This window comes from Lygodium microphyllum, chromosome 13 (genome assembly GCF_053477565.2).
Source record: "Lygodium microphyllum isolate KBCC chromosome 13, Lygodium_microphyllum_v1.1.10, whole genome shotgun sequence".
Classification (NCBI taxonomy): Eukaryota; Viridiplantae; Streptophyta; class Polypodiopsida; order Schizaeales; family Lygodiaceae; genus Lygodium; species Lygodium microphyllum.
Window position 1 is genome coordinate 41,919,901 of NC_141147.1, and position 16,500 is coordinate 41,936,400.

A 16,500-nucleotide genomic window follows, 5' to 3' on the forward strand; every position below is an offset into this window, starting at 1 on the left:
TTGCTCACAAGCAATCAAGTGGTCAGCCACAAACTGTCTACATCCAAGCAAATCAAGACTTTCATTCTTTTCTTCTTCTGCACAACCCTTAATAGGCACATCATCTAGAAAAGGCATGGTATACTGCGGAATATAGTCTCGAAGAACTCTATGCATAGCATTCATCATATGAGCAATTGAGTTTGTAGCACCTTGTGGCAAGGTACACATCCTCACAAGACCAATAGGTGTCCGCATAGTAGTAATATCCCTGCTTTCCAAGGCAAGCTGAAACTGATCATAACCTGAATACAAGTCTCCTAGAGAATAGATGGCTCGTCTTGCAAAAGCCTCAGCAAATTCATCCACAACTAGACCTGTTCCCACATTCCTGATTGTCACTTTGTTCACGGGCTGCATATCCTGAATAAATCTCAAAGTACCATTCTTCTTTGGTACAGTAAACCACCTGTTAGAATAAGGTGCAGAAGAGGGTTCCAAAATCCCCATTTTAATCTTCTCGTTCAGCAACTCTATCAGCTTTGTCAAGTGTGCTTTAGGCACAGGTATAGGACGTATATTCCATGGTACATGAGGAACAGTGAAGATGACCATAGGTGCAACCAATTCGGGACTAATGCAGCCAATTTCATGTGGAAAGAAAGCAAATGCCTTACCATGACGTCCAAGCATCTCTCTAAAACATTCTTTTTCCACTGGAAGCAAAAAATCATCATTTCCAATCTTCAATTCTGCAAGAGTTTCAGCAGTAAACTTATGTCCAATATTTGCAGGGTCCCTCAACATAGGCTGCTTCATAGCTTTTTCAATCTGTTCATCACTATCAGAAGGAAGCGGGCCTACAACCGGCTTAACCTTCTTATCAACTGTTTTATATTTTGTGTCAACCTTGGCATCATTCAAGCACTCTCTTCTTTACTGCAATTTCTGCAAATTTTCAGCAACTTTCAACTCTGTTGGCTGAAAAATTTCAGCCTTTAGCTCTATGGGCTGCATGGGTGCAGTCTGAAACTCTGTATGCAGAAATTTTTCTGCATTCAACTCTGTTGGCTGAATGGATTCAGCCCTCGGCTCTATGGACTGCATAGATGCATCCTGAAACTCTGTATGCAGAAATTTTTCTGCATTCAACTCTGTTGGCTGAATGGATTCAGCCCTCTGCAATTCTATTAGCTGATCAAGATCAGCCATAAATTCAGTTTGCTGAGTTTTCTCAGCCTCTAACTCTGTTTGCAGCATAAAACCAGAAATTTCCTGAAACATATCCAAGGTTTGCACAGGTATGATCTTTGAACCCTTGCATACATCAGTTTTCAGCATTGCTCTCATCTCAAACAATATATCTGCATAAGACATCCCTTCATACAATCCATCTACATGCTCTTCTGCTTGCAAAATACCTGCATTCTTCAACTCTTTCTCCTTACAGCCAATGTACTGCCTGGCAGCTCTAGGCAAATCTGAAATTTTCTGATAACTCACTGAACTATCTGAAGAAAAACCAACAAAATTATTGGAGAAAGACTGGCTGCCAGGAGGCGAGATCTCCTCTTTTCTCCGCTCCGTACCACTGGCGTCTCGCAAGACAGCGGTACCTAATGAAAATCCAACTCCTTCGCAGGTAGTGGTGCCTCACGCAAGGAGTCTCTGTTTCTCGGATGATTTACCCCAACAGTCATAAACTGAACAGCTCGCATACCATCTTTACTGCGTATCCGCGCATAAGCTGACCCGTCATCCATCACTTTTGTTTCCATTCTTGCTTCTGTAATGAAAGGCTGTCCAAGAATAATCGGATAAGAGCATGAATCCTGAACAAAGCAATGATAATCCTCTTCAACATTACCAATAGAAATTCTGATACTTGGACAAGCAGCATACATATCACCAGAAGTATTATTGGCGGCTCTCATGCGCCAGCCATGCTCTGCATCCATAGGCCACTTGCCACTCTCATAAACACCTTGAGCAATAAGATTAATCTCAGAACCATGATCAACTAAAGCAATCAAGGGAATTTGTTTCTCTCCAATCCTTACCACTGTCTCAGTGGTTGCTCTAGCCCAATGACTTCGTGAAAAATGGCTGCGAGGAATGAGAATAGGGGTCTCATCATCTTCATACTGCATAGGCTGCACTATTTTCTCCAATTGCGGATTAACAGAAGCATTCTCAACCATCACTGCATCATCATGCTCTTCCCCAAGAGCTCCATGCCACAATCCCTGTAAAGCAGGTCCTTCCATCGCATGTCGTTTCCTCCGCAAAAGATCCTGCATCTGATCCTGTATTTCTCTTCTAGCAATCCCAAGAGCCTCTCCAACAGTAAAAGTGACTTCACTATTCAAAATTCTTTCATGAAAAATCTTACTCATATCCGTTTGCATATCAAGGTCTGACAAGAGCTTGAATCCTGGCTCTTTTCTTGGTTGCCTCTTTTCTTTCTGCTTGTCTCCCATTGGTTGGTCAGAACCTGTTTGAGCTGGAGAATTTGACATAGGTGGAGTTGTAACAGGTGGTGAAACAAAGTCACCCCCTCTAGTCTTTTTGGAGGAGCTAGGACCCTCCTCATCTCTTCTTCTCTTTTCCTCAACCATGGCATCTAAACCCTGCGTTTTAGCCATATAAGCAAAAATAGAATACCTGTCAACAGGAGAATCCCATCCTGTTTCTCCTCGGATGCTAGAGCCCACACAAGTCATAGTAGAAGTTTGAACTTTCCCTCTTCTCGCTATCTCCAAGGCAGAAGACCATAAAGCAGAGTCTCCATCAGATTTCTGCTCAAGCTGGACTCCAAAAGCTGAAGCATCTCCTCTAACACTCACATAAGCTGATCGCGCAGCCATATCATCAACAAGCTTCTTCATACCTCCCTTACCAAAGTTCGTGTCAAGAGGAGCGCCAGTCTCTGTCAGCCATATCTTCCCATCTTGTCCCCAGAACACTACATTCTTCTTACGTGCTTCCTGAAAAGCATCACAATCTCTGCAGTGTTGGTGCTTTGTACTATCACACCAAATACATCGTCGCCCTTTTCTTTGACCAGCTGGAAAAGCAGTCACTGGAGCAGGTGCTACAGCAGGTACTGACATAAGTTGCTCCTTTAACTTACCAACTTCAGCTTTGACTGCTTCAATCGTCAAATCCGCCAAGCCTTTAATAACATCATCTACAGATAAGGGCACTAGAGCAGCAGGAACTGGTGGATTCATAGCAGGAGGAGTAGGCTTAGGCAAAGAAGTTGCAGCAGGGGTAGAAGAAGAAGTCTCCAAGGATTTTTCAGGAACTCATCCTGTATTTCGATGCAATCTTACTCTCCTGCGCTGCTTCTTAACAAGAGCATTCACAGCATCAATGACATGTCTCCACTCAGTCTTTAAACCTGAATCAGTAGCTTGATCTTCCAAAAGATCATCCAACTTTTCCTGTAAATCAGCATCTGCAGCTTGCAAAAATAACTCCACTTTCTGCATCTCCAAAGCTTGCTGTTCAGTCCCATCCAACTGATCATAACGGCTTTCAAACTCTCGCAGAAGAGTGGTAACAGAAAGTCCCTTATTAGGCATAGAAACCCATGCTAAAAAATTCCTGCGATTCATAAGACCTGTATCCTCCAGGAAATATTCATCTTTTAATGCCTTTTTAAATTCAGCCCAACCTGCATGTGCCTCTTGAATTTCTGCAATTCGACCTTCAAGAGTGCGCACCACGATCCGCAAGAAGTAACGGCTCCAAACATCTTGAGAAACCCCAAAAAACTTCATCTTTTCTTCATATAAATGCAGGTAAGTTGACACTTGCTGGCCATTAAACTGCTTCATCTCCTGTTGGACAGCTTTCAAGGCATCCATAGCATCACTGTCTCGTTTTGCATGAGCTTGCTGCTGCATATACATGGTAAATGACTGAAATAGGTTCTTCATGACATTATCATCTGTCATCTCTTCTTGCGAGTCTCCCATCTTGCTGAGCACTTTCACGTCGGGTTCACCAGAAATGTCGTAGAGTTCACGCAAGAGCTGCAGAACACGGGGTTCAAGGTACAGCAATGGAAGAGACTAACAAGAAGAAAATTGAATTGTTGATGCCAAAGTACACTATATTTCTTGTCAAGTGAGTTACATGAAGCTCATGTTCAAAAAAAATCTGAACATATTCAGTTTCCTGTTTGTGAAGAGATCTTTGCAAAGATTGCAATATTAGCATACATTTCTACAGGTACGATTGATAGCCAGATGGTGTAGTTCCTAATCCAGAACCATATCCATAACCATTATAAGAGCTAGGAGTATTGATGAAGGCTGAAGTTCCGTAGTCCAGATTGACATACAAGTAAGATCCTGGAAGTGAAATAGGACTCATGTACCCAGCACTGTAACCAGGATAATGGCCAACACTGAGAAGATGATGATTAAATCCAGCTTAAACTGACCCTGCACCATAGGTAGATACACCTATTTCAGTATACTCGGCCCTCTCAGAGATTCAAAAACTCTATATAGTTGATTAATGCCACTACACTGTATAGTATCAGCCAACTTGCAAAAGCATAAGAGTAGTTCCCACTAGTAGATGGTGAATTTGCTCGTCTTCATTGAAACAAGCCACTGATTCCTTAAGAGTTTCACCTTCCTGAATATCCATATGCACTTCAGCATTCACACCACTTGCAGCAGCTAAAGCCTTAATTAACAATTGGCTTGTGACATAGTCTTCTCCCATGCAACTCCTTATCCCCTTTATGAAGGTAAGCTGATAGTTCCAAGAACAGTCTTGTACCCTTGCACACACATAGCACCTGGTACAGACAGCCTGAGTGAACGGTTGAAAGCAACAGTAGCAAGATCTTCTGCTGTTTCTTTGCTTACAAACTGGACAGGAGTCTTTCCCAAGAGTTGGATCATAGACAACCAAGAGTAAGGAACCGAGGCTTCGAGAAGTGTTCCCGAGGTGCCAGGCTTAGATAGAAGTCAGCCCAAAGCCTGGGATGCACCACCAGCAAAGTAAGCGACTGCACACGTGGGGAACGCATGGATGGCTCCGATCACAGATTGCAAGGCAGCAGTTTTTTTAACTTGCATTTCTAGTCTCTGTAGGAATGTATCACGGAAGTATTCCTCCGGGAAAAGGCCTCTAATGTAGCTGATATGGAAGATTGCTATACGCACAAGATTTCTCGACAGTTGAAGAGAGTGATTTTTAGTGACCTCCTTGGCTGATCAAGACTATCTCCTACACTCATGGTCTCTCAATAGCGTCCATCTTTAGCGAATTGCATAGACACCTCTTCTGAGGTAGTAGAGTAATTGAAGGAGAAGGAGTATTCTTCGATTTTTGGATAGTCTTCACCCTCAGACAGACTGAAAAGCATGGTCTTGAGGTTTTTTTTTTTCCTTCAAGGCATCATAGACACCTTTTTCCATCCAGTCGATTAGTCTTCTGCTGGAAGTGGAAGGAAGATCGGAGGGAGGTCTGAGCAGAGGAGTTCCATGGGGAGTAAGTCCTTCCTTCCACGATATGTCCGGTCTTCAGCAGCTCTGATTACCACTGCCTTTCATAGCTTGGACCATATTGATGCTCAAGGTTTGAACTCTGCTTCGACCTCGTGACCATGGGCCGAAAAAACCGATTGGCGCCTCTCCAGAATTAGTCTTCCCTCCTTCGTTTTCTCCTCTGTTTTTAGTTTTTCTTTTTCTTGTTCACATGTCAAAATTAGGCAAGCAACCTTCCTCATTCATCTGAGACTCCAATCTCCTGATTTTTGTGTATATGTCACGAGAATCCATGCAGCTTTTGTCTCCTGCCACAAAACCATAGAGTCTGTGGTCAATTTCAACAAAAGCTTCTCCTAGCTTCTTATGTGATCTCATGGAACATTGTTGCATCTTCTGTATCTCATTAGCTTCTTCCCACATTCCGGCACTTGTATAAAGGTCTGACATAAGCATATAAGCTGAGGCATCATGTGAGTTCAATGAGACAATTTTGTCAAAGCATTGCTGTGCTAGCAATATGTCACCATGCCTTTTGCATTGATTTAACATTGACATCCAAGCAACAAAATTATTTGCAAGAGGCATATCTTGCAGCAACTCTGCTGCCTCCTTTAAATGTCCTTCTTGTAGCATATCTTCAAAACACTTGCACCAAGGCTGTCATGTTGGAGCAAACTTTGACTGCAGAAACAAAAGTGACTTCATTTGGTTGTTTGAAAACAGTAACCTTTTTCCTCAACCCTAAAGTTCCTGGTTTTTGACCTTCATACCGAGATGTATAGCATGTGGTGATCTTAAAGACTGTCATTGCACACAGAACTAGAACAAATAGCAGCAGGACAAAGATCCTTTGGCATCAGTTTTTCATATTTTTCTAATACACACACATCATGCATCCAAACAAAATCATACACATGCATTAAGGGAATATGTACACTGGATGCATATTATCAAAATGCTTCACACAAACAATGAGTTACACGCAGAAATTAACACAAATGCACAACAAAAGAAATGGAGGTATATACGACTCGGATGCGCAGCAACACGACACCGCCTTAACATAGAACAAAATTGTAACAGAGTTCTCTCATAATATAATCCATAATGATCCAAGAGACTATTCCTCATTTAATCAATTTCCCAAGATATCGTACTACCCTACAACAAAGGGGATCTTATACTCTCAACGTTGGTCGTCACCTAGACATACAATTGCAATGCATCCAGAAATTTATCTTTTGATACTATATTTAGATTGCATATGCAAAGTGTATGATACTCTATGCTCAAACAACTTAACTAAAAACCAGCCAATGTGAAGTGCACAAACAATCTTTTCATGATTTCTTTCTACTAGCATCGTGCTGTGTTGCTAAGGAGCAACACTAGGCTAACCCTTGCAATACTGAACCCCTAAAATTTTGTATAAACCACGGTCTATATGCTAAGATATGCAATGAAATTAACAACTTAATCAAATATATATAAACCATGGTCTATATGCTAAGATATGTTTTATTTGCTTGCACAAATGTAGAGAGATTTCATGACAATTTTCTATAGAAATAAGCTCTAAATACACACTTTAACATATAAATGGAGGTAACCTAAGGCAAATCCTCATTCTTTATCTTCATTACACAAGCACAAATATTCTTCTAGTTTTTGTCATTTTTAACATGCAAAACTCATTTTTTTTCTTTATTTTTTTATTTGACTATTTTTAATGCTTTTTTCCATTTATTTAAATATAAATTATTAATTTCTCTAAGTTTTTTTATTTGTATGACTTATCTAAAGTGTGATCCATCATAAATACTCATTTTCATACCATGTGAATATCATTTGTTCCCCAAAATACAAAGAACAACACCATTTTCCATTAAATTCCATGTTTAAAGTTTTGTGATTTTATTATTTTTAATATGCATGAAGGATAATAACTAATTTTTTGAGATTTCACAGACATATTTCAACAATTTCCAATCATCTTTCCATCATATGCATGAAAGATTCATCGTAAACATTAAATAAAAGTCACTTACTCTAAAATCCACATATGTATGCCTTATATTTCAGCAAAGTGGAGCCATTGATGTTATTTTCCAACCCTACTAATGCATCCAAATCACTTGATCTACGTGACATTACACTTCCGAACCATTGTCTATCCCTTCTTCATCGAATCGATCCTCTCTCTCTCTCTCACTCATATGTAGTCATATGAACAATGAACAAATAGGAGAGAGAAACAGGAGAGAGAAGATTGAAATGGGATCTTTTCATTCCCTTCATCGAATCGCGCACGGTTTGGAGCATGGGAGAGCAAAGAAATTTGAGAACTCATGCTTGGAGATGGAGAAAGTTGGCAATCGGTGCAAAAAATCATTACTTAATGAGGAGGAAGGGGCACAAAAAAAAACATGTCCCCCTCCCCCATTCATGTGATTTCTTGAGCTTTTTCTCTTCTTAATCATGGTTTAAACACTAAGAACTAAAAAAACCAATTCAAACTTCCATATTCACACTTGATTGCAAGTGGTTTCGTCCTAGATGGAGGGGCAAATAGCCTCAAACTTGCGATCCAACTGGACTGACAGCTTTTTGGCATCAAAATCTATCACCTTGGCCTCCGTCACATGGTTTCTGGCTTCCAGATCTAGTAGCTGCTTCATAACGATAAACCTTGCGACCATTAAAATGGAGGGTCAAATGGACTTCGGTTGAGGAACACACACTTGCATTGGATTCCTGGTATCGAAATGCATCTAGGAAAAATCCAGCTCCTTGATTTGTGAGATCATTCTATTTTGCACCAAAAATGCATAAAAACTCATTGGGATGCAACAATGGATGAGGAGATGGTTGCATTAAAAGATAATAAGACTTGGGATCTATAACCATTGCCTAAGGACAAGAAAGTTATTGGTTGTAAGTGGGTCTACAAAATTAATCATAATATAGATGGTTCTATTAGTAGGCTAATTGCAAAAGGCTATGCTTAAACATATGGCATAGATTGTTTAGAGGCATTCAGTCCAATTACTAGGATGGAAACTATTAGATGTGTGATTGCTTTGGCAATAGCCATAGGTTTTTGAGTTTGTAGAAAATGGATGTAAACAATACCTTCTTGCATGGCGAATTGCAAGAAGAGTTATCTATGGAGCAGCCATCAAGTTATGAGGATATAGAGGATGTAACTTAAAGAAAGTGCTCTATGGGGAGGCTAAAGCAAGCACCTAGAGGATGGTGTGACAAGATTAGGTCAACATTGGATTTTATGTTTCCAATGCTAATCACTCACTTTATATGAGAAAGGGAGATGCAAGTTTTGTTATCATAGTCATCTAGGTGGATGACTTGATTATTATAGGTGATAGTGTGACAATGGGATTGCTGAAGTTAAGAACATTTTCAAGAAGAAGTTTGAGATGAAGGATTTGGGTGAGCTAAGGTACTTTCTTAGTATTGAGGTGATCAAATGTGATGATGGTATATGGCTATCCCAAAGGTAGTATGACTTGGATATATTGTCCAAGTATGTTATGACAACATGTAAGCCTCTTTTAGTGCCATTTGAGCAAAATGTGAAGTTGAGTGCTAATATTGGGGATGAGATAGAAAACCCTACTATGTTCAGATGGATAGTAGAAAGTATGATTTACATGACTATTACAAGGTAGACTATGCTCTTGGCCTTGTTAGTCAGTTTATGTAGATGCCTACAAAGTCTCATTTGGATGTCGTTAGATGCATATTAAGGTATGTAAAGTCCACTTTGCATCATGGAATTTTTTAATGAGATAGATAAGTATATACAAGTGTTTGGATATACAAATGCAAATTGTGCTAGTAGCATATCTAATAGAAGATCTACCAGTGGATTCATGTAGTAATGCAATAGTTCTGTGGAGTAGCAAAAAGCAACCTACTGTTACCTTATTATACAAAGGATAAGTACAGAGGATGAGTACAGAGGTGCTGTTATGGCAGTATGTAAGGTGGTATGGCTACAAAAGTTATTGGGTGATCTGAATGTGCAAGGAGATGGTCCAGTTATCATTCATTGTGACAACATGAGCAGTATACAATTAGCTAGGAACCCAGTGTTCCATACTAGGACAAAACACATTGAGGTACATTACCACTTTGTGAGAGAGAATGTACTTATAGGTGAGATTGACTTGGTATATGTCAGTACACATGATCAGATAGTTGATATTTTTACAAAGGCATAGGGTGTAGAGAAGCTTTGAAAATTTTGAAGCTTACTTGGAGTTGTAGAGATACAATTGGGCTTGAGAGGAAGTGTTGAGATAGCAAGCTCAACATGTGTAGACATTGATGATGGACTACCTAGCTAGACGGATTTGCATGTCTACACATAGCATGTCGATAGTCATTATAATCTTCACATGGTCACCAACTTATCACTTATTATATTTGGTTGTTATACCTATCTATAGTTGGCATAGTTATAGTGCTAGTCGATTAGTATAGTCAATTATGCAATGTTTGACTTAGTAGGCTATTTTCATTTATGTTATATCTTATCTATACTTTATGTTCATTGTATTGCGTGAAAAAGAAAAAGAAGAAACTAGCAAGAAAATGTTATGGCTTCCATCTCTCTTCTTGTGTTCTTGAGTGAGCTTTCTCTTATATATATTGTGTCTGTTTGGCATAACAACTCAAGTAAGTTCCCCCACCACACGATTTTTGACATCTCCATGTACCAAATCCTTTTTCACAACTATCTGAAAAGTCTAGATCTTACTCCATAACCAAGGCTAAAACCAATTGTAGGATAGTTATATGTTGCCTTGGGGCATCCAAGGGTACTCTTCATCTTGTATACCCACTTACATGGCAATGCATCTTTCCCATTAGTCAAAGGAATCAAAACCCATATATGGTTTTTCTATACTGAATCAAACTCAGACTGTATGGCCCTTTTCAAAGAGCGAGTATCATCTCTGTGCATGGCCTCCTTATACAGACTCACCATAATCTATCACCATAACATAGTCCATGGAGGGTCACACTTACATCTATCTCTAGTAGATTGTCTCAAAAAAAGCTATAAAACCTATATGTCATGTCTAACATCATGATCATGGGCCATTAGAATATTAGTTGCAGGATGTCTAGCTAGTTGTAGGTAATAGGAGGCTCCTCTTGAAAGATTACCTTGCATACCTCAACTACCTACTCAGGCTACTTGTGCACTTTCTCATCATGAAAAACAACATCATGGATGTGGATAACCTTGCAATTCTATAGATCCCATAGATTATAGCCCATCTCATCTACATCCCCATAACCAAGAAAGATGCATTTCATTGACTTAGGATCTAGCTTATTGCTTTTGTCCTTGGGTACATGGTAGAAAGCCTCACATCCAAAGACTAAGATACACGTATGAGGGAGGTTTTCCAAACCATATCTCCTCTACAACCTAACAATGAATAATAGTGCATGGAAATCTATTTATCAAATGTATGATAGTAGTAACTACATTGGTGCACAAATGATGTGGTACGCTGTCGTATTGCTGCGCATTCGAGAAGAAACAAGCGTAAGTTCCTTAAGAGGTGAACTGTTCTTCCTCACAACTGAGAATGGAACGGTGGATATCTTGTTTATCCATCTCTTTCTACATTACACACACTTGATGCTCACACAGCAGGTTGTTATTGATTTGCCATTGATCCGACTGGGAGGTACTTTGCAATGGGGAGTGCAGATGCTCTTGTGAGTCTTTGGGATCTTTCTGAGATGCTTTGCGTTCGTACTTTTACCAAGCTTGAAGCAAAGCAAAAGACCTAGAGTTGAAGGGACATGCAACGTGAAGAGGAAAAGATGCTGCTTTTCTGTGTGTGTAAGAGAGGAAAGTGTGGCTAAATAAGTGGGCTTTTTCTGGTTCATGAAAAGAAAACAAAAGGGGAAAAGAAAACACGAATGAAGGAGGCTAAAGAGGGGATTTTCAAAAGAGCTAAAGAGGGAGGGAAAAGGAGGCGTATGGGACAGAAAAAGAAGGGGGAATTACGCTGAATCTAAAAAAAAGGGAGGAACAGAGCTTAGGAGGAGGTATGGAATGGAGTACGAAGAGATGGATGGTGATGCAGTTGAAGATGAAGAAAGTCAAAGACAAGAACCAAAGCTGACGATGATCAACGAGCTCTTTAGAAGGTGAGACGAAGGAGAAGTCGAAGGGACACAAGCCGACCGGCAGTAATAACGATGAAGAGTGTGAGCTCTACGATGGTCAAGTTACAGCGAACGAAGAAAACAGAGACGAAGTAAGACAAAGTGAGGAAGGGATGTCAGACTGAGGTGGCGCAGTAGAAGACGACAGACTGAGGTGGAAGGAGGGAAGACGATGTCAGAGGCGTATGTGCAGGGGACGTCGATATGGGAAGAAGAGGAACGGTACTCTGCGGCTGAAAGGAAGGCCAATAAATTCTAATTCGAATTGCTCGATCAGGTGCTGGTTTCGACGGACCAGAGGTTCAGGAAGGCCAATGAATTCTAATTCGAATTGCTCGATCAGTTACAAATGGCATTTTCAATATTGAAGGAGGACATTGAACCATCGTCTTCAACCGCTTCCTGGGAATAAAAGAGAAGGACCTTAAAACACTTGATCGTGTGCAGATGATGGATGGCGTAGCAATGCTAAAAAGTATGAAAGAAGTAGCAGACAAAATGATCAGATTATAGGTGACATGTTATTCTGCATGTTGCTGATCATCATAAGGCAGTAACTCCACAATATCATGGATTGAAGGTTGTGTGAGCAATTTCAAAAGGGATTTTAGGACAGGATTAAAGAGAAATTGTATTAATGGAAATTAAACTGCTAACAGGTCATAGAATCATTGTGTTCTTATGCCTTTCAGTGCAGGGCTGAATGATCTTCTTTCATCTGAGAAATACTTACAACACATGAGCCAACTATGCTTCCTATTTGACAATCAGATTACATTGTGATAAATACATCTGTAGTGTCCAGCATATTTGACCATTTGAACTGGAGACTTACCAGTCACATATAGAGTGTTGATTCAACTCTTGAAAATACCCTGACATAACTCTATAGCTAATTAACAAGTTGATCCAAAGGTCATGAATCGTATAATGCAGCAATATGCCTGGCTAACAATATGACCAAGACAAGTTACAATAACTCAAAAATCAGATTGCAACTGCTGATGGTATGTTTATGAAGATGATGCAATAGTACTTGCTGCACATGATTACGGCTGTTGTTCATATGTTGAAATTATTAACATGAAAGAGAAAAATGTGCTATACATTGCCACAAATCAGTTTGTCGGCTTATGGAGAATGTAAAAGAATATATGGTTCTTGATCATTCCATGTCCAACCCTCTTGATCTTGGAAAGGAGCCACCTCTGAAAGGATAATGCTAATACTTCTATTTGAAGCTGATAACCAGATTTGTATTAAATGTTTCAATATTGAAGGATGAATTCTATGCTCAGCTGAAAACTTGCTTTTAGTCTTATCATTGCTGTAAAGACGAGGTCTCGTTGAAAGCTTGGTGGACACAAATCCTTACATTTTGTTTATTCATTTGTTTGATCTTTTATCCTGAAATTTATCAAGGTCTTCTGAAGACGCGACTTTGCTTTCATAAATCCTTCGACATCTTTGGTGAACCCGATGTGATAGCGTCGCAGAAATTTGAGAATGGGAGATACTTCAGCCTCTATTTCAGCTTCTTCTACAGCACCAGCTGCGTCTACTTGAGCTCCATCAATGACTGCTGCGTCAAGTACTTCAACGGAGGATCTAAAACAGATTTTGCAGAATATGTCTATGTATATGCAGCTCCAAAATCAGCAAACACAATTGTATATGCAGCAGCAACAACAATTGCATCAACAGCAGTTGTCTCAGCAAAGGCAACTCTATTCGGAGCAGGAGAATGCAAACAACGCGACTAAGGCTATTGAAGCAGTTGAGAGTGAGAAGAAGCTATTTGACGAGCGTAATGTTTCAGCATATTTGAAGACATATGAGATCAAGATGGGGTTTTTTGGAGTTCCTGCTGGACTTATGAGTAAGTACTTCCTTCGTCTTGTCACACCTGCTTTGAGGACAAAAGTGACTGATCTTTTTATTCAAAATACACATTGGCAAGATTTTAAGAAGGCCCTAAAAGAAGAATACTTTCTTGAGGACTTTGGTATGGCTACTCGGCGGTCATTCCGAGAGTGGGTCTACATGCCAAACAAAGGTCTCGCTGCTTCGGAGTTGATTCGAGAATTCGAAGAGAGGTATAGTCAGCTTGATGCCATTGAACAAAGAGCATTGGATGTTGAAAAAGTTGAGCTTTTCTTGCAAGCTGCAGATCTTGCTCTTCAAGAAGAATTGGGTGAGCTTCTTGAAGATCGCACGAAGCCTATGGGTCTTAAAACTGATTGGCAGGATGCTCAGGATGCAGTCTCGACTTTGACCAAGAGGAGGATATGGAAGACTCGCCTACAGAATGGTTCCATGACACCTACACCATTATCAGCTCCTATGCCTACTTCTATCCCTGTTATTTCTTCTCCTCCTCAGCCAGTTTCTTGGCCTATGCCAGTGCCTACTGTTTCTACTCCACCTATTCCTCCTGTTCCACGACCGATGCCTACACCTTCTGCTCCAAAACTATCCGCTCCATCGGTGCCTACCTCTATTGATGACATAATCAAAGGCATCACAGATTTGACACTTGAGTCAGTCAAAGCGGAGTTAGTGGGAAAGTTGAAGGAGCAGTTTGCTTCAACTGTGCCTACTACTTCTTCTAGTGCTCCTACTGCACCTAGGAGTGCTCCTAGTGCACCTAGGAGAGATCGGAGATGTATTTGGTGTGATAGTACGGAGCATCAGCATTGCAGGGATTGTGACTCTTTCCAGGATGCAAGGAGACAGAATTTGGTATATTGGGGGCAAGATGGTAAGATTTGGTTGACTGAGACAGGAGCTCCACTTGCTACCAACTTTGGTAAAGGTGGAATGAAGAAGTTAGTGGAGGACATGGCTGCGCGTACTTCTTATGTGACACCTAGAGGTGATGCTTCTGCATATGGAGTACAGATTGAGAAGGGATCAGAGACTCAGTCAGCACTATGGACTTATGCTATGGAGACTGCAAACAAGGGGAAAATTCAGCAAACTATTTTGACTAGTGCAGGCTCTAGCATCAGATCAGAGACAGGTTGGGACTCGCCTGTTGACAGGTATTCTATTTATGCTTATTTGGCTAAATCTCATGGTGCAGATGTATTTGTTGAGGAGAACCGTAAGAGGGATGAAGAAAATCCAAGTGTAGCTAAGAAGACTAGAGGGGGTGAGTTTGTTACTCCACCTACTGCAGGACCGTCTTCAAGACCAGGGCCATATTGACAGATGGAGGATGCTCAAAAGAGGGAAAAGAGGCAAGAGCCTAGAGAGAGAAAGCAGCCAGGATTCAGATTAATGTTCGATATTGAGACATCTACAGACATGAAGAAAATCTTTAATGATAAGATACTTGGCAGTGAGGTGACTTTCACTATTTCTGAGATTTTGGGCATCTCAAAAAGAGAGTTTCAGGATCAGTTTCAGGAGGTCTTGAAGACGAAAAGACATGCATTGGCTACCACTGATACACAGGGAGTTTTGATTGGAGAGTTGGATGAGGATGAGGATGAGGTTATGGTTGATAATGCTTCTGTTTTTCCGCAGGTAGAGAAGAGGGTTCAGCCTATGCATTATGCTGAAATTGATGAGCCTGTCATGATACCGCGTAGTCACTTTTCGCGGAGCCATTGGGCTAAGGCAACTACAGAGATGATGGTAAAGATTGGAGAGAAACAGGTGCCTTATGTTGCATTGGTTGATCATGGTTCAGAGATTAATCTCATAGTTCGTGGAGTTTATGAGAGTAACAGATGGCCTATGGATGTAGAGCATGGGTGGCATATGAGAGCCACCAATAACACTGCAGGTGATTTATATGCTGCTTGTCCTAATGTCAGGGTTTCTATTGGTGATGTAGAGGAGGATTTTCATTTCTTTGTGCAGGATTCATGCTCTTATCCCATAATTCTTGGTCAGCCATTCATTACAGAGATGCACATGGAGACAAAGGTCATGGATGATGGATCTGCTTATGCACGGATTCGCAGTAAAGATGGTATGAGAGCAGTTCAGTTTATGACTGTATGTGTGAACCATGTTAGAAACAGGGATACTCTTAGAGATGCACCCTTACCCACTGTGAGGGATTCGGGTTTTCATTAGGTACCGCCGTTTCCCGAGACGACGGTGGTACAGAGGAGAGGAGATTAGAGTTCTCGCCTCCTGGCAGCGGTGTTTTCTCCTCTGGTTTTGTTGGGATTTCAACAAACAGTTCGATGAGTTATCAGAAGACTTCTAGATTGCCTAGAGCTGCCAGGCAGTATATATGCAGGAAGGAGAAAATTTTGAAAAATGCAGGAATTTCGGAGGATGATGAGCACATAGATGGGATGTATGACAGTGTGATTTGTGTAGATACGATGACAGAGATGGGAGATATGCTGAAAACTGATATGTTGAATTGTCATGGTAATGTATTAGTGCAATCCCTGGACATGTTTCATGAAATTGCAGATTTTATGTCACAGATTGAGTCAGAGGCTGAGGTAACTCAGCAAAGAGTGTTGAGTGCTGAAGAAATTCAGCAAACAGAGTTTCCAGCTGGTTATGATCAGCTTTCAGAGAGACAGAGGGCTGAAAACTTTCAGCCAACAGAGTTTACTGCTGAAATATTTCAGCGTTCAGAGTTTGGGGCTATTTCTATGCAGTCCATAGAGCAGAGGGCTGAGAATATTCAGCCATTGGAGTGCAGAATTGCTGATTTACAGCAAGGTTTATGTAATGCAGAAGAGCATAATGAAGCTAGGGTTGACACGAAATACAAAACTGTGGATAAGAAGGTGAAGCCGGTTGCTGTACCGCT